The sequence below is a fragment of the Phalangium opilio genome, unplaced genomic scaffold (assembly GCF_054372755.1).
Source record: "Phalangium opilio isolate 3A_F unplaced genomic scaffold, DU_Popi_V2 ptg000500l_1, whole genome shotgun sequence".
NCBI classification, from domain to species: Eukaryota; Metazoa; Arthropoda; class Arachnida; order Opiliones; family Phalangiidae; genus Phalangium; species Phalangium opilio.
The window spans coordinates 1053950-1068163 of record NW_028324238.1 but is presented as its reverse complement, the minus strand read 5'-3'; the positions used below and the strand labels follow the sequence as shown (position 1 = coordinate 1068163).

Below are 14214 nucleotides of genomic sequence, written 5' to 3'. Positions count from 1 at the left end.
TACGACCCAAAAGCCTTTCTTGTTGCCGTAACCCGGGATCGAACCAGGGACCTTTAGATCTTCAGTCTACCGCTCTCCAAACTGAGCTATTTCGGCTCTTTTTCATGCAACCAGGGAAACTTTCATTTGGAAATAATTTACTTTAAGATACACGATCCAAAAAGATTTCATATTGCCGAAACCCGGGATCGAACCAGGGACCTTTAGATCTTCAGTCTAACGCTCTCCCAACTGAGCTATTTCGGCTCTTTTTCACGCAACCTGGGAAACTTTGCATAGGAAAACCGTTTACTTGAATGTATACGACCCAAAAGCCTTTCTTGTTGCCGAAACCTGGGCTCGAACCAGGGACCTTTAGAACTTCAGTCTAACGCTCTCCCAACTGAGCTATTTCGGCTCTTTTTCATGCAACCAGGAAACTTTCCTTTGGAAATAATTTACTTTAAGATACACGATCCAAAAAGATTTCATATTGCCGAAACCCGGGATCGAACCATGGACCTTTAGATCTTCAGTCTAACGCTCTCCCAACTGAGCTATTTCGGCTCTCTTTCACGCAAACAGGGAAACTTTACTGAAGCAAATAATTTACTTTAAGATACACGATCCAAAAAGATTTCATATTGCCGAAACCCGGGATCGAACCAGGGACCTTTAGATCTTCAGTCTAACGCTCTCCCAACTGAGCTATTTCGGCTCTTTTTCATGCAACCAGGGAAACTTTCCTTTGGAAATAATTTACTTTAAGATACACGATCCAAAAAGATTTCATGTTGCCGAAACCCGGCATCGAACCAGGGACCTTTAGATCTTCAGTTCAACGCTCTCCCAAATGAGCTATTTCGGCTCTCTTTCGTGCAAACAAGGAAACTTTACTGAAGCAAATAATTTACTTTAAAATACACGATCCAAAAAGATTTCATATTGCCGAAACCCGGGATCGAACCAGGGACCTTTAGATCTTCAGTCTAACGCTCTCCCAACTGAGCTATTTCGGCTCTTTTTCACGCAACCAGGGAAACTTTGCATAGGAAAACAGTTTACTTTAACGTATACGACCCAAAAGCCTTTCTTGTTGCCGAAACCCGGGATCGAACCACGGACCTTTAGATGTTCAGTCTAACGCTCTCCCAAGTGAGCTATTTCGGCTCTTTTTCATGCAACCAGGAAACTTTCCTTTGGAAATAATTTACTTTAAGATACACGATCCAAAAAGATTTCATATTGCCGAAACCCGGGATCGAACCATGGACCTTTAGATCTTCAGTCTAACGCTCTCCCAACTGAGCTATTTCGGCTCTCTTTCATGCAAACAGGGAAACTTTACTGAAGCAAATAATTTACTTTAAGATACACGATAAAAAAAGATTTCATATTGCCGAAACCCGGGATCGAACTAGGGACCTTTAAGTCTTCAGTCTGATGCTCTCCCAACTGAGCTATTTCGGCTCTTTTTCATGCAACCAGGGAAACTTTCATTTGGAAATAATTTACTTTAAGATACACGATCCAAAAAGATTTCATATTGCCGAAACCCGGGATCGAACCAGGGACCTTTAGATCTTCAGTCTAACGCTCTCCCAACTGAGCTATTTCGGTTCTTTTTCACGCAACCAGGGAAACATTGCACAGGAAAACAGTTTACTTGAATGTATACGACCCAAAAGCCTTTCTTGTTGCCGAAACCCGGGCTCGAACCAGGGACCTTTAGAACTTCAGTCTAACGCTCTCCCAACTGAGCTATTTCGGCTCTTTTTCATGCAACCAGGAAACTTTCCTTTGCAAATAATTTACTTTAAGATACACGATCCAAAAAGATTTCATATTGCCGAAACCCGGGATCGAACCATGGACCTTTAGATCTTCAGTCTAACGCTCTCCCAACTGAGCTATTTCGGCTCTCTTTCATGCAAACAGGGAAACTTTACTGAAGCAAATAATTTACTTTAAGATACACGATCCAAAAAGATTTCATATTGCCGAAACCCGGGCTCGAACCAGGGACCCTTAGATCTTCAGTTCAATGCTCTCCCAAATGAGCTATTTCGGCTCTCTTTCGTGCAAACAGGGAAACTTTACTGAAGCAAATAATTTACTTTAAAATACACGATCCAAAAAGATTTCATATTGCCGAAACCCGGGATCGAACCAGGAACCCTTAGATCTTCAGTCTAACGCTCTCCCAACTGAGCTATTTCGGCTCTTTTTCACACAACCAGGGAAACTTTGCATAGGAAAACAGTTTACTTTAATGTATACGACCCAAAAGCCTTTCTTGTTGCCGAAACCCGGGATCGAACCAGGGACCTTTAGATGTTCAGTCTAACGCTCTCCCAACTGAGCTATTTCGGCTCTCTTTCGTCTAAACAGGGAAACTTTACTGAAGCAAATAATTTACTTTAAGATACACGATCCAAAAAGATTTCATATTGCCGAAACCCGGGATCGAACCAGGGACCTTTAAGTCTTCAGTATGATGCTCTCCCAACTGAGCTATTTCGGCTCTTTTTCATGCAACCAGGGAAACTTTCATTTGGAAATAGTTTACTTTAAGATACACGATCCAAAAAGATTTCATATTACCGAAACCCGGGAACGAACCAGGGACCTTTAAGTCTTCAGTCTAACGCTCTCCCAACTGAGCTATTTCGGCTCTCTTTCGTCCAAACAGGGAAACTTTACTGAAGCAAATAATTTACTTTAAGATACACGATCCAAAAAGATTTCATATTGCCGAAACCCGGGATCGAAACAGGGACCTTTAAGTCTTCAGTCTAACGCTCTCCCAACTGAGCTATTTCGGCTCTTTTTCACGCAACCAGGGAAACTTTGCATAGGAAAACAGTTTACTTTAATGTATACGACCCAAAAGCCTTTCTTGTTGCCGAAACCTGGGCTCGAACCAGGGACCTTTAGAACTTCAGTCTAACGCTCTCCCAACTGAGCTATTTCGGCTCTCTTTCACGCAAACAGGGAAACTTTCCTTTGGAAATAATTTACTTTAAGATACACGATCCAAAAAGATTTCATATTGCCGAAACCCGGGATCGAACCATGGACCTTTAGATCTTCAGTCTAACGCTCTCCCAACTGAGCTATTTCGGCTCTCTTTCACGCAAACAGGGAAACTTTACTGAAGCAAATAATTTACTTTAAGATACACGATCCAAAAAGATTTCATATTGCCGAAACCCGGGATCGAACCAGGGACCTTTAGATCTTCAGTCTAACGCTCTCCCAACTGAGCTATTTCGGCTCTTTTTCATGCAACCAGGGAAACTTTCCTTTGGAAATAATTTACTTTAAAATACACGATCGAAAAAGATTTCATGTTGCCGAAACCCGGCATCGAACCAGGGACCTTTAGATCTTCAGTTCAACGCTCTCCCAAATGAGCCATTTCGGCTCTCTTTCGTGCAAACAAGGAAACTTTACTGAAGCAAATAATTTACTTTAAAATACACGATCCAAAAAGATTTCATATTGCCGAAACCCGGGATCGAACCAGGGACCTTCAGATCTTCAGTCTAACGCTCTCCCAACTGAGCTATTTCGGCTCTTTTTCACGCAACCAGGGAAACTTTGCATAGGAAAACAGTTTACTTTAACGTATACGACCCAAAAGCCTTTCTTGTTGCCGACACCCGGGATCGAACCAGGGACCTTTAGATGTTCAGTCTAACGCTCTCCCAACTGAGCTAGTTCGGCTCTCTTTCGTCCAAACAGGGAAACTTTACTGAAGCAAATAATTTACTTTAAGATACACGATCCAAAAAGATTTCATATTGCCGAAACCCGGGATCGAACTAGGGACCTTTAAGTCTTCAGTCTGATGCTCTCCCAACTGAGCTATTTCGGCTCTTTTTTCATGCAACCAGGGAAACTTTCATTTGGAAATAATTTACTTTAAGATACACGATCCAAAAAGATCTCATATTGCCGAAACCCGGGATCGAACCAGGGACCTTTAGATCTTCAGTCTAACGCTCTCCCAACTGAGCTATTTCGGCTCTTTTTCACGCAACCAGGGAAACTTTGCACAGGAAAACAGTTTACTTGAATGTATACGACCCAAAAGCCTTTCTTGTTGCCGAAACCCGGGCTCGAACCAGGGACCTTTAGAACTTCAGTCTAACGCTCTCCCAACTGAGCTATTTCGGCTCTTTTTCATGCAACCAGGAAACTTTCCTTTGGAAATAATTTACTTTAAGATACACGATCCAAAATGATTTCATATTGCCGAAACCCCGGGATCGAACCATGGACCTTTAGATCTTCAGTCTAACGCTCTCCCAACTGAGCTATTTCGGCTCTCTTTCATGCAAACAGGGAAACTTTCCTTTGGAAATAATTTACTTTAAAATACACGATCCAAAAAGATTTCATGTTGCCGAAACCCGGGATCGAACCATGGACCTTTAGATCTTCAGTCTAACGCTCTCCCAACTGAGCTATTTCGGCTCTCTTTCGTCCAAACAGGGAAACTTTACTGAAGCAAATAATTTACTTTAAGATACACGATCCAAAAAGATTTCATATTGCCGAAACCCGGGAACGAACCAGGGACCTTTAAGTCTTCAGTCTAACGCTCTCCCATCTGAGCTATTTCGGCTCTTTTTCATGCAACCAGGGAAACTTTCATTTGGAAATAATTTACTTTAAGATACACGATCCAAAAAGATCTCATATTGCCGAAACCCGGGAAGAACCAGGGACCTTTAAGTCTTCAGTCTAACGCTCTCCCAACTGAGCTATTTCGGCTCTTTTTCACGCAACCAGGGAAACTTTTCATAGGAAAACAGTTTACTTTAATGTATACGACCCAAAAGCCTTTCTTGTTGCCGTAACCCGGGATCGAACCAGGGTCCTTTAGATCTTCAGTCTAACGCTCTCCAAACTGAGCTATTTCGGCTCTTTTTCATGCAACTAGGGAAACTTTCATTTGGAAATAATTTACTTTAAGATACACGATCCAAAAAGATCTCATATTGCCGAAACCCGGGAACGAACCAGGGACCTTTAAGTCTTCAGTCTAACGCTCTCCTATCTGAGCTATTTCGGCTCTTTTTCATGCAACCAGGGAAACTTTCATTTGGAAATAATTTACTTTAAGATACACGATCCAAAAAGAACTCATATTGCCGAAACCCGGGAAGAACCAGGGACCTTTAAGTCTTCAGTCTAACGCTCTCCCAACTGAGCTATTTCGGCTCTTTTTCACGCAACCAGGGAAACTTTTCATAGGAAAACAGTTTACTTTAATGTATACGACCCACAAGCCTTTCTTGTTGCCGTAACCCGGGATCGAACCAGGGTCCTTTAGATCTTCAGTCTAACGCTCTCCAAACTGAGCTATTTCGGCTCTGTTTCATGCAACCAGGGAAACTTTCATTTGGAAATAATTTACTTTAAGATACACGATCCAAAAAGATCTCATATTGCCGAAACCCGGGAACGAACCAGGGACCTTTAAGTCTTCAGTCTAACGCTCTCCCAACTGAGCTATTTCGGCTCTTTTTCACGCAACCAGGGAAACTGGGCATAGGAAACAGTTTACTTTAATGTAAACGACCCAAAAGCCTTGCTTGTTGCCGTAACCCGGGATCGAACCAGGGACCTTTAGATCTTCAGTCTAAAGCTCTCCAAACTGAGCTATTTCGTCTCTTTTTCATGCAACCAGGGAAACTTTCATTTGGAAATAATTTACTTTAAGATACACGATCCAAAAAGATCTCATATTGCCGAAACCCGGGATCGAACCAGGGACCTTTAGATCTTCAGTCTAACGCTCTCCCAACTGAGCTATTTCGGCTCTTTTTCACGCAACCAGGGAAACTTTGCACAGGAAAACAGTTTACTTGAATGTATACGACCCAAAAGCCTTTCTTGTTGCCGAAACCCGGGCTCGAACCAGGGACCTTTAGATCTTCAGTCTAACGCTCTCCCAACTGAGCTATTTCGGCTCTTTTTCACGCAACCAGGGAAACTTTGCATAGGAAAACAGTTTACTTGAATGTATACGACCCAAAAGCCTTTCTTGTTGCCGAAACCCGGGCTCGAACCAGGGACCTTTAGAACTTCAGTCTAACGCTCTCCCAACTGAGCTATTTCGGCTCTTTTTCATGCAACCAGGAAACTTTCCTTTGGAAATAATTTACTTTAAGATACACGATCCAAAAAGATTTCATATTGCCGAAACCCGGGATCGAACTAGGGACCTTTAAGTCTTCAGTCTGATGCTCTCCCAACTGAGCTATTTCGGCTCTTTTTCATGCAACCAGGGAAACTTTCATTTGGAAATAATTTACTTTAAGATACACGATCCAAAAAGATCTCATATTGCCGAAACCCGGGAACGAACCAGGGACCTTTAAGTCTTCAGTCTAACGCTCTCCTATCTGAGCTATTTCGGCTCTTTTTCATGCAACCAGGGAAACTTTCATTTGGAAATAATTTACTTTAAGATACACGATCCAAAAAGATCTCATATTGCCGAAACCCGGGAAGAACCAGGGACCTTTAAGTCTTCAGTCTAACGCTCTCCCAACTGAGCTATTTCGGCTCTTTTTCACGCAACCAGGGAAACTTTTCATAGGAAAACAGTTTACTTTAATGTATACGACCCAAAAGCCTTTCTTGTTGCCGTAACCCGGGATCGAACCAGGGTCCTTTAGATCTTCAGTCTAACGCTCTCCAAACTGAGCTATTTCGGCTCTTTTTCATGCAACTAGGGAAACTTTCATTTGGAAATAATTTACTTTAAGATACACGATCCAAAAAGATCTCAATTGCCGAAACCCGGGAACGAACCAGGGACCTTTAAGTCTTCAGTCTAACGCTCTCCTATCTGAGCTATTTCGGCTCTTTTTCATGCAACCAGGGAAACTTTCATTTGGAAATAATTTACTTTAAGATACACGATCCAAAAAGAACTCATATTGCCGAAACCCGGGAAGAACCAGGGACCTTTAAGTCTTCAGTCTAACGCTCTCCCAACTGAGCTATTTCGGCTCTTTTTCACGCAACCAGGGAAACTTTTCATAGGAAAACAGTTTACTTTAATGTATACGACCCACAAGCCTTTCTTGTTGCCGTAACCCGGGATCGAACCAGGGTCCTTTAGATCTTCAGTCTAACGCTCTCCAAACTGAGCTATTTCGGCTCTGTTTCATGCAACCAGGGAAACTTTCATTTGGAAATAATTTACTTTAAGATACACGATCCAAAAAGATCTCATATTGCCGAAACCCGGGAACGAACCAGGGACCTTTAAGTCTTCAGTCTAACGCTCTCCCAACTGAGCTATTTCGGCTCTTTTTCACGCAACCAGGGAAACTGGGCATAGGAAAACAGTTTACTTTAATGTAAACGACCCAAAAGCCTTGCTTGTTGCCGTAACCCGGGATCGAACCAGGGACCTTTAGATCTTCAGTCTAAAGCTCTCCAAACTGAGCTATTTCGTCTCTTTTTCATGCAACCAGGGAAACTTTCATTTGTAAATAATTTACTTTAATATACACGATCCAAAAAGATTTCATATTGCCGAAACCCGGGATCGAACCAGGGACCTTTAGATCTTCAGTCTAACGCTCTCCCAACTGAGCTATTTCGGCTCTTTTTCACGCAACCAGGGAAACTTTGCATAGGAAAACAGTTTACTTGAATGTATACGACCCAGAAGCCTTTCTTGTTGCCGAAACCCGGGCTCGAACCAGGGACCTTTAGAACTTCAGTCTAACGCTCTCCCAACTGAGCTATTTCGGCTCTTTTTCATGCAACCAGGAAACTTTCCTTTGGAAATAATTTACTTTAAGATACACGATCCAAAAAGATTTCATATTGCCGAAACCCGGGATCGAACTAGGGACCTTTACGTCTTCAGTCTGATGCTCTCCCAACTGAGCTATTTCGGCTCTTTTTCATGCAACCAGGGAAACTTTCATTTGGAAATAATTTACTTTAAGATACACGATCCAAAAAAATTTCATATTGCCGAAACCCGGGATCGAACCAGGGACCTTTAGATCTTCAGTCTAACGCTCTCCCAACTGAGCTATTTCGGCTCTTTTCACGCAACCAGGGAAACTTTGCACAGGAAAACAGTTTACTTGAATGTATACGACCCAAAAGCCTTTCTTGTTGCCGAAACCCGGGCTCGAACCAGGGACCTTTAGAACTTCAGTCTAACGCTCTCCCAACTGAGCTATTTCGGCTCTTTTCATGCAACCAGGAAACTTTCATTTGGAAATAATTTACTTTAAGATACACGATCCAAAAAGATTTCATATTGCCGAAACCCGGGATCGAAACAGGGACCTTTAGATCTTCAGTCTAACGCTCTCCCAACTGAGCTATTTCGGCTCTTTTTCACGCAACCAGGGAAACTTTCACAGGAAAACAGTTTACTTGAATGTATACGACCCAAAAGCCTTTCTTGTTGCCGAAACCCGGGCTCGAACCAGGGACCTTTAGAACTTCAGTCTAACGCTCTCCCAACTGAGCTATTTCGGCTCTCTTTCATGCAAACAGGGAAACTTTACTGAAGCAAATAATTTACTTTAAGATACACGATCCAAAAAGATTTCATATTGCCGAAACCCGGGATCGAACCAGGGACCTTTAGATCTTCAGTCTAACGCTCTCCCAACTGAGCTATTTCGGCTCTTTTTCACGCAACCAGGGAAACTGGGCATAGGAAAACAGTTTACTTTAATGTAAACGACCCAAAAGCCTTGCTTGTTGCCGTAACCCGGGATCGAACCAGGGACCTTTAGATCTTCAGTCTAACGCTCTCCCAACTGAGCTATTTCGGCTCTCTTTCGTCCAAACAGGGAAACTTTACTGAAGCAAATAATTTACTTTAAGATACACGATCCAAAAAGATTTCATATTGCCGAAACCCGGGAACGAACCAGGGACCTTTAAGTCTTCAGTCTAACGCTCTCCCATCTGAGCTATTTCGGCTCTTTTTCATGCAACCAGGGAAACTTTCATTTGGAAATAATTTACTTTAAGATACACGATCCAAAAAGATCTCATATTGCCGAAACCCGGGAACGAACCAGGGACCTTTAAGTCTTCAGTCTAACGCTCTCCCAACTGAGCTATTTCGGCTCTTTTTCACGCAACCAGGGAAACTGGGCATAGGAAAACAGTTTACTTTAATGTAAACGACCCAAAAGCCTTGCTTGTTGCCGTAACCCGGGATCGAACCAGGGACCTTTAGATCTTCAGTCTAAAGCTCTCCAAACTGAGCTATTTCGTCTCTTTTTCATGCAACCAGGGAAACTTTCATTTGTAAATAATTTACTTTAATATACACGATCCAAAAAGATTTCATATTGCCGAAACCCGGGATCGAACCAGGGACCTTTAGATCTTCAGTCTAACGCTCTCCTAACTGAGCTATTTCGGCTCTTTTTCACGCAACCAGGGAAACTTTGCATAGGAAAACAGTTTACTTGAATGTATACGACCCAAAAGCCTTTCTTGTTGCCGAAACCCGGGCTCGAACCAGGGACCTTTAGAACTTCAGTCTAACGCTCTCCCAACTGAGCTATTTCGGCTCTTTTTCATGCAACCAGGAAACTTTCCTTTGGAAATAATTTACTTTAAGATACACGATCCAAAAAGATTTCATATTGCCGAAACCCGGGATCGAACTAGGGACCTTTAAGTCTTCAGTCTGATGCTCTCCCAACTGAGCTATTTCGGCTCTTTTTCATGCAACCAGGGAAACTTTCATTTGGAAATAATTTACTTTAAGATACACGATCCAAAAAGATTTCATATTGCCGAAACCCGGGATCGAAACAGGGACCTTTAGATCTTCAGTCTAACGCTCTCCCAACTGAGCTATTTCGGCTCTTTTTCACGCAACCAGGGAAACTTTCACAGGAAAACAGTTTACTTGAATGTATACGACCCAAAAGCCTTTCTTGTTGCCGAAACCCGGGCTCGAACCAGGGACCTTTAGAACTTCAGTCTAACGCTCTCCCAACTGAGCTATTTCGGCTCTCTTTCATGCAAACAGGGAAACTTTACTGAAGCAAATAATTTACTTTAAGATACACGATCCAAAAAGATTTCATATTGCCGAAACCCGGGATCGAACCAGGGACCTTTAGATCTTCAGTCTAACGCTCTCCCAACTGAGCTATTTCGGCTCTTTTTCACGCAACCAGGGAAACTGGGCATAGGAAAACAGTTTACTTTAATGTAAACGACCCAAAAGCCTTGCTTGTTGCCGTAACCCGGGATCGAACCAGGGACCTTTAGATCTTCAGTCTAACGCTCTCCCAACTGAGCTATTTCGGCTCTCTTTCGTCCAAACAGGGAAACTTTACTGAAGCAAATAATTTACTTTAAGATACACGATCCAAAAAGATTTCATATTGCCGAAACCCGGGAACGAACCAGGGACCTTTAAGTCTTCAGTCTAACGCTCTCCCATCTGAGCTATTTCGGCTCTTTTTCATGCAACCAGGGAAACTTTCATTTGGAAATAATTTACTTTAAGATACACGATCCAAAAAGATCTCATATTGCCGAAACCCGGGAACGAACCAGGGACCTTTAAGTCTTCAGTCTAACGCTCTCCCAACTGAGCTATTTCGGCTCTTTTTCACGCAACCAGGGAAACTGGGCATAGGAAAACAGTTTACTTTAATGTAAACGACCCAAAAGCCTTGCTTGTTGCCGTAACCCGGGATCGAACCAGGGACCTTTAGATCTTCAGTCTAAAGCTCTCCAAACTGAGCTATTTCGTCTCTTTTTCATGCAACCAGGGAAACTTTCATTTGTAAATAATTTACTTTAATATACACGATCCAAAAAGATTTCATATTGCCGAAACCCGGGATCGAACCAGGGACCTTTAGATCTTCAGTCTAACGCTCTCCTAACTGAGCTATTTCGGCTCTTTTTCACGCAACCAGGGAAACTTTGCATAGGAAAACAGTTTACTTGAATGTATACGACCCAAAAGCCTTTCTTGTTGCCGAAACCCGGGCTCGAACCAGGGACCTTTAGAACTTCAGTCTAACGCTCTCCCAACTGAGCTATTTCGGCTCTTTTTCATGCAACCAGGAAACTTTCCTTTGGAAATAATTTACTTTAAGATACACGATCCAAAAAGATTTCATATTGCCGAAACCCGGGATCGAACTAGGGACCTTTAAGTCTTCAGTCTGATGCTCTCCCAACTGAGCTATTTCGGCTCTTTTTCATGCAACCAGGGAAACTTTCATTTGGAAATAATTTACTTTAAGATACACGATCCAAAAAGATCTCATATTGCCGAAACCCGGGAACGAACCAGGGACCTTTAAGTCTTCAGTCTAACGCTCTCCCAACTGAGCTATTTCGGCTCTTTTTCACGCAACCAGGGAAACTGGGCATAGGAAAACAGTTTACTTTAATGTAAACGACCCAAAAGCCTTTCTTGTTGCCGTAACCCGGGATCGAACCAGGGACCTTTAGATCTTCAGTCTAAAGCTCTCCAAACTGAGCTATTTCGGCTCTTTTTCATGCAACCAGGGAAACTTTCATTTGGAAATAATTTACTTTAAGATACACGATCCAAAAAGATTTCATATTGCCGAAACCCGGGATCGAACCAGGGACCTTTAGATCTTCAGTCTAACGCTCTCCCAACTGAGCTATTTCGGCTTTCTTTCGTCCAAACAGGGAAACTTTACCGAAGCAAATAATTTACTTTAAGATACACGATCCAAAAAGATTTCATATTGCCGAAACCCGGGAACGAACCAGGGACCTTTAAGTCTTCAGTCTAACGCTCTCCCATCTGAGCTATTTCGGCTCTTTTTCATGCAACCTGGGAAACTTTCATTTGGAAATAATTTACTTTAAGATACACGATCCAAAAAGATTTCATATTGCCGAAACCCGGGATCGAACCAGGGACCTTTAGATCTTCAGTCTAACGCTCTCCCAACTGAGCTATTTCGGCTCTTTTTCACGCAACCAGGGAAACTTGGCATAGGAAAACAATTTACTTGAATGTATACGACCCAAAAGCCTTTCTTGTTGCCGTAACCCGGGATCGAACCAGGGGCCTTTAGATCTTCAGTCTAACGCTCCTCAAACTGAGCTATTTCGGCTCTTTTTCATGCAACCAGGGAAACTTTCATTTGGAAATAATTTACTTTAAGATACACGATCCAAAAAGATTTCATATTGCCGAGACCCGCGATCGAAACACGGACCTTTAGATCTTCAGTCTAACGCTCTCCCAACTGAGCTATTTCGGCTCTTTTTCATGCAACCAGGAAACTTTCCTTTGGAAATAATTTACTTTAAGATACACGATCCAAAAAGATTTCATATTGCCGTAACCCAGGATCGAACCATGGACCTTTAGATCTTCAGTCTAACGCTCTCCCAACTGAGCTACTTCGGCTCTCTTTCATGCAAACAGGGAAACTTTACTGAAGCAAATAATTTACTTTAAGATACACGATCCAAAAAGATTTCATATTGCCGAAACCCGGGAACGAACCAGGGACCTTTAGATCTTCAGTCTAACGCTCACCAAACTGAACTATTCCGGCTCTTTTTCATGCAACCAGGGAAACTTTCATTTGGAAATAATTTACTTTAAGATACACGATCCAAAAAGATTTCATATTGCCGAGACCCGCGATCGAAACACGGACCTTTAGATCTTCAGTCTAACGCTCTCCCAACTGAGCTATTTCGGCTCTTTTTCATGCAACCAGGAAACTTTCCTTTGGAAATAATTTACTTTAAGATACACGATCCAAAAAGATTTCATATTGCCGTAACCCAGGATCGAACCATGGACCTTTAGATCTTCAGTCTAACGCTCTCCCAACTGAGCTACTTCGGCTCTCTTTCATGCAAACAGGGAAACTTTACTGAAGCAAATAATTTACTTTAAGATACACGATCCAAAAAGATTTCATATTGCCGAAACCCGGGATCGAACCAGGGACCTTTAGATCTTCAGTCTAACGCTCTCCCAACTGAGCTATTTCGGCTCTTTTTCATGCAACCACGGAAACTTTCCTTTGGAAATAATTTACTTTAAGATACACGATCCAAAAAGATCTCATATTTGCCGAAACCCGGGAACGAACCAGGGACCTTTAAGTCTTCAGTCTAACGCTCTTCAAACTGAGCTATTTCGGCTCTTTTTCATGCAACCAGGGAAACTTTCATTTGGAAATAATTTACTTTAAGATACACGATCCAAAAAGATCTCATATTGCCGAAACCCGGGAACGAACCAGGGACCTTTAGATCTTGAGTCTAACGCTCACCAAACTGAGCTATTCCGGCTCTTTTTCATGCAACCAGGGAAACTTTAATTTGGAAATAATTTACTTTAAGATACACGATCCAAAAAGATTTCATATTGCCGAAACCCGCGATCGAAACACGGACCTTTAGATCTTCAGTCTAACGCTCTCCCAACTGAGCTACTTCGGCTCTCTTTCAAGCAAACAGGGAAACTTTACTGAAGCAAATAATTTACTTTAAGGTACACGATCCAAAAAGATTTCATATTGCCGAAACCCGGGATCGAACCAGGGACCTTTAGATCTTCAGTCTAACGCTAACTCAACTGAGCTATTTCGGCTCTTTTTCACGCAACCAGGGAAACTTTGCATAGGAAAACAGTTTACGTTAATGTATACGACCCAAAAGCCTTTCTTGTTGCCGAAACCCGGGACCTTTATATCTTCAATCTAACGCTCTCCCAACTGAGCTATTTCGGTTCTTTTTCACGCAACCAGAAAACTTTGCATAGGAAAACAGTTTACGTTAATGTATACGACCCAAAAGCCTTTCTTGTTGCCGAAACCCGGGACCTTTAGATCTTCAGTCTAACGCTCTCCCAACTGAGCTACTTCGGCTCTCTTTCATGCAAACAGGGAAACTTTACTGAAGCAAATAATTTACTTTAAGGTACAAGATCCAAAAAGATTTCATATTGCCGAAACCCGGGATCGAACCAGGGACCTTTAGATCTTCAGTCTAACGCTCTCCCAACTGAGCTATTTCGGCTCTCTTTCATGCAAAAAGGGAAACTTTACTGAAGCAAATAATTTACTGAAAGATACACGAACCAACAACCACTCGTTTTGCCGAAACCCGAGATCGAACCAGGGACCTTTAGATCTTCAGTCTAACGCTCTCCCAACTGAGCTATTTCGGCTCTCTTTCGAG

At 42.3% G+C, this 14214-nt stretch overlaps 38 non-coding genes across 38 annotated transcripts; all 38 read right to left on the bottom strand.

Moving 5' to 3' along the window:
• Nucleotides 1-173: 173 nt before the first annotated feature.
• Nucleotides 174-246, bottom strand: TRNAF-GAA (transfer RNA phenylalanine (anticodon GAA)). Its single transcript has one exon. It is a non-coding gene; the product is annotated as a tRNA-Phe (tRNA).
• Nucleotides 247-324: 78 nt separating this feature from the next.
• TRNAF-GAA (transfer RNA phenylalanine (anticodon GAA)) lies at nt 325-397 on the bottom strand. Its single transcript has one exon. It is a non-coding gene; the product is annotated as a tRNA-Phe (tRNA).
• A 76-nt stretch (nt 398-473) lies between these two features.
• Nucleotides 474-546, bottom strand: TRNAF-GAA (transfer RNA phenylalanine (anticodon GAA)). The gene has a single exon. It is a non-coding gene; the product is annotated as a tRNA-Phe (tRNA).
• Nucleotides 547-624: 78 nt separating this feature from the next.
• On the bottom strand, nt 625-697 carry TRNAF-GAA (transfer RNA phenylalanine (anticodon GAA)). The gene has a single exon. It is a non-coding gene; the product is annotated as a tRNA-Phe (tRNA).
• A 228-nt stretch (nt 698-925) lies between these two features.
• Nucleotides 926-998, bottom strand: TRNAF-GAA (transfer RNA phenylalanine (anticodon GAA)). The gene has a single exon. It is a non-coding gene; the product is annotated as a tRNA-Phe (tRNA).
• Nucleotides 999-1225: 227 nt separating this feature from the next.
• TRNAF-GAA (transfer RNA phenylalanine (anticodon GAA)) lies at nt 1226-1298 on the bottom strand. The gene has a single exon. It is a non-coding gene; the product is annotated as a tRNA-Phe (tRNA).
• Nucleotides 1299-1526: 228 nt separating this feature from the next.
• TRNAF-GAA (transfer RNA phenylalanine (anticodon GAA)) lies at nt 1527-1599 on the bottom strand. Its single transcript has one exon. It is a non-coding gene; the product is annotated as a tRNA-Phe (tRNA).
• A 78-nt stretch (nt 1600-1677) lies between these two features.
• TRNAF-GAA (transfer RNA phenylalanine (anticodon GAA)) lies at nt 1678-1750 on the bottom strand. Its single transcript has one exon. It is a non-coding gene; the product is annotated as a tRNA-Phe (tRNA).
• A 76-nt stretch (nt 1751-1826) lies between these two features.
• TRNAF-GAA (transfer RNA phenylalanine (anticodon GAA)) lies at nt 1827-1899 on the bottom strand. Its single transcript has one exon. It is a non-coding gene; the product is annotated as a tRNA-Phe (tRNA).
• A 229-nt stretch (nt 1900-2128) lies between these two features.
• Nucleotides 2129-2201, bottom strand: TRNAF-GAA (transfer RNA phenylalanine (anticodon GAA)). The gene has a single exon. It is a non-coding gene; the product is annotated as a tRNA-Phe (tRNA).
• Nucleotides 2202-2279: 78 nt separating this feature from the next.
• Nucleotides 2280-2352, bottom strand: TRNAF-GAA (transfer RNA phenylalanine (anticodon GAA)). Its single transcript has one exon. It is a non-coding gene; the product is annotated as a tRNA-Phe (tRNA).
• A 530-nt stretch (nt 2353-2882) lies between these two features.
• Nucleotides 2883-2955, bottom strand: TRNAF-GAA (transfer RNA phenylalanine (anticodon GAA)). The gene has a single exon. It is a non-coding gene; the product is annotated as a tRNA-Phe (tRNA).
• Nucleotides 2956-3032: 77 nt separating this feature from the next.
• On the bottom strand, nt 3033-3105 carry TRNAF-GAA (transfer RNA phenylalanine (anticodon GAA)). Its single transcript has one exon. It is a non-coding gene; the product is annotated as a tRNA-Phe (tRNA).
• Nucleotides 3106-3183: 78 nt separating this feature from the next.
• TRNAF-GAA (transfer RNA phenylalanine (anticodon GAA)) lies at nt 3184-3256 on the bottom strand. Its single transcript has one exon. It is a non-coding gene; the product is annotated as a tRNA-Phe (tRNA).
• Nucleotides 3257-3484: 228 nt separating this feature from the next.
• On the bottom strand, nt 3485-3557 carry TRNAF-GAA (transfer RNA phenylalanine (anticodon GAA)). Its single transcript has one exon. It is a non-coding gene; the product is annotated as a tRNA-Phe (tRNA).
• Nucleotides 3558-3937: 380 nt separating this feature from the next.
• TRNAF-GAA (transfer RNA phenylalanine (anticodon GAA)) lies at nt 3938-4010 on the bottom strand. The gene has a single exon. It is a non-coding gene; the product is annotated as a tRNA-Phe (tRNA).
• A 78-nt stretch (nt 4011-4088) lies between these two features.
• TRNAF-GAA (transfer RNA phenylalanine (anticodon GAA)) lies at nt 4089-4161 on the bottom strand. Its single transcript has one exon. It is a non-coding gene; the product is annotated as a tRNA-Phe (tRNA).
• A 227-nt stretch (nt 4162-4388) lies between these two features.
• TRNAF-GAA (transfer RNA phenylalanine (anticodon GAA)) lies at nt 4389-4461 on the bottom strand. The gene has a single exon. It is a non-coding gene; the product is annotated as a tRNA-Phe (tRNA).
• Nucleotides 4462-5739: 1278 nt separating this feature from the next.
• On the bottom strand, nt 5740-5812 carry TRNAF-GAA (transfer RNA phenylalanine (anticodon GAA)). Its single transcript has one exon. It is a non-coding gene; the product is annotated as a tRNA-Phe (tRNA).
• A 78-nt stretch (nt 5813-5890) lies between these two features.
• Nucleotides 5891-5963, bottom strand: TRNAF-GAA (transfer RNA phenylalanine (anticodon GAA)). The gene has a single exon. It is a non-coding gene; the product is annotated as a tRNA-Phe (tRNA).
• Nucleotides 5964-6041: 78 nt separating this feature from the next.
• Nucleotides 6042-6114, bottom strand: TRNAF-GAA (transfer RNA phenylalanine (anticodon GAA)). The gene has a single exon. It is a non-coding gene; the product is annotated as a tRNA-Phe (tRNA).
• A 1426-nt stretch (nt 6115-7540) lies between these two features.
• TRNAF-GAA (transfer RNA phenylalanine (anticodon GAA)) lies at nt 7541-7613 on the bottom strand. The gene has a single exon. It is a non-coding gene; the product is annotated as a tRNA-Phe (tRNA).
• A 78-nt stretch (nt 7614-7691) lies between these two features.
• TRNAF-GAA (transfer RNA phenylalanine (anticodon GAA)) lies at nt 7692-7764 on the bottom strand. Its single transcript has one exon. It is a non-coding gene; the product is annotated as a tRNA-Phe (tRNA).
• Nucleotides 7765-7990: 226 nt separating this feature from the next.
• On the bottom strand, nt 7991-8063 carry TRNAF-GAA (transfer RNA phenylalanine (anticodon GAA)). The gene has a single exon. It is a non-coding gene; the product is annotated as a tRNA-Phe (tRNA).
• Nucleotides 8064-8140: 77 nt separating this feature from the next.
• On the bottom strand, nt 8141-8213 carry TRNAF-GAA (transfer RNA phenylalanine (anticodon GAA)). The gene has a single exon. It is a non-coding gene; the product is annotated as a tRNA-Phe (tRNA).
• A 225-nt stretch (nt 8214-8438) lies between these two features.
• Nucleotides 8439-8511, bottom strand: TRNAF-GAA (transfer RNA phenylalanine (anticodon GAA)). Its single transcript has one exon. It is a non-coding gene; the product is annotated as a tRNA-Phe (tRNA).
• Nucleotides 8512-8589: 78 nt separating this feature from the next.
• Nucleotides 8590-8662, bottom strand: TRNAF-GAA (transfer RNA phenylalanine (anticodon GAA)). The gene has a single exon. It is a non-coding gene; the product is annotated as a tRNA-Phe (tRNA).
• Nucleotides 8663-9342: 680 nt separating this feature from the next.
• On the bottom strand, nt 9343-9415 carry TRNAF-GAA (transfer RNA phenylalanine (anticodon GAA)). The gene has a single exon. It is a non-coding gene; the product is annotated as a tRNA-Phe (tRNA).
• A 78-nt stretch (nt 9416-9493) lies between these two features.
• TRNAF-GAA (transfer RNA phenylalanine (anticodon GAA)) lies at nt 9494-9566 on the bottom strand. The gene has a single exon. It is a non-coding gene; the product is annotated as a tRNA-Phe (tRNA).
• Nucleotides 9567-9942: 376 nt separating this feature from the next.
• On the bottom strand, nt 9943-10015 carry TRNAF-GAA (transfer RNA phenylalanine (anticodon GAA)). The gene has a single exon. It is a non-coding gene; the product is annotated as a tRNA-Phe (tRNA).
• Nucleotides 10016-10093: 78 nt separating this feature from the next.
• Nucleotides 10094-10166, bottom strand: TRNAF-GAA (transfer RNA phenylalanine (anticodon GAA)). Its single transcript has one exon. It is a non-coding gene; the product is annotated as a tRNA-Phe (tRNA).
• A 680-nt stretch (nt 10167-10846) lies between these two features.
• TRNAF-GAA (transfer RNA phenylalanine (anticodon GAA)) lies at nt 10847-10919 on the bottom strand. Its single transcript has one exon. It is a non-coding gene; the product is annotated as a tRNA-Phe (tRNA).
• Nucleotides 10920-10997: 78 nt separating this feature from the next.
• Nucleotides 10998-11070, bottom strand: TRNAF-GAA (transfer RNA phenylalanine (anticodon GAA)). Its single transcript has one exon. It is a non-coding gene; the product is annotated as a tRNA-Phe (tRNA).
• Nucleotides 11071-11597: 527 nt separating this feature from the next.
• TRNAF-GAA (transfer RNA phenylalanine (anticodon GAA)) lies at nt 11598-11670 on the bottom strand. Its single transcript has one exon. It is a non-coding gene; the product is annotated as a tRNA-Phe (tRNA).
• A 228-nt stretch (nt 11671-11898) lies between these two features.
• Nucleotides 11899-11971, bottom strand: TRNAF-GAA (transfer RNA phenylalanine (anticodon GAA)). The gene has a single exon. It is a non-coding gene; the product is annotated as a tRNA-Phe (tRNA).
• Nucleotides 11972-12949: 978 nt separating this feature from the next.
• On the bottom strand, nt 12950-13022 carry TRNAF-GAA (transfer RNA phenylalanine (anticodon GAA)). The gene has a single exon. It is a non-coding gene; the product is annotated as a tRNA-Phe (tRNA).
• A 228-nt stretch (nt 13023-13250) lies between these two features.
• On the bottom strand, nt 13251-13323 carry TRNAL-CAA (transfer RNA leucine (anticodon CAA)). Its single transcript has one exon. It is a non-coding gene; the product is annotated as a tRNA-Leu (tRNA).
• A 656-nt stretch (nt 13324-13979) lies between these two features.
• On the bottom strand, nt 13980-14052 carry TRNAF-GAA (transfer RNA phenylalanine (anticodon GAA)). Its single transcript has one exon. It is a non-coding gene; the product is annotated as a tRNA-Phe (tRNA).
• Between the last annotated feature and the right edge of the window lie 162 nt (nt 14053-14214).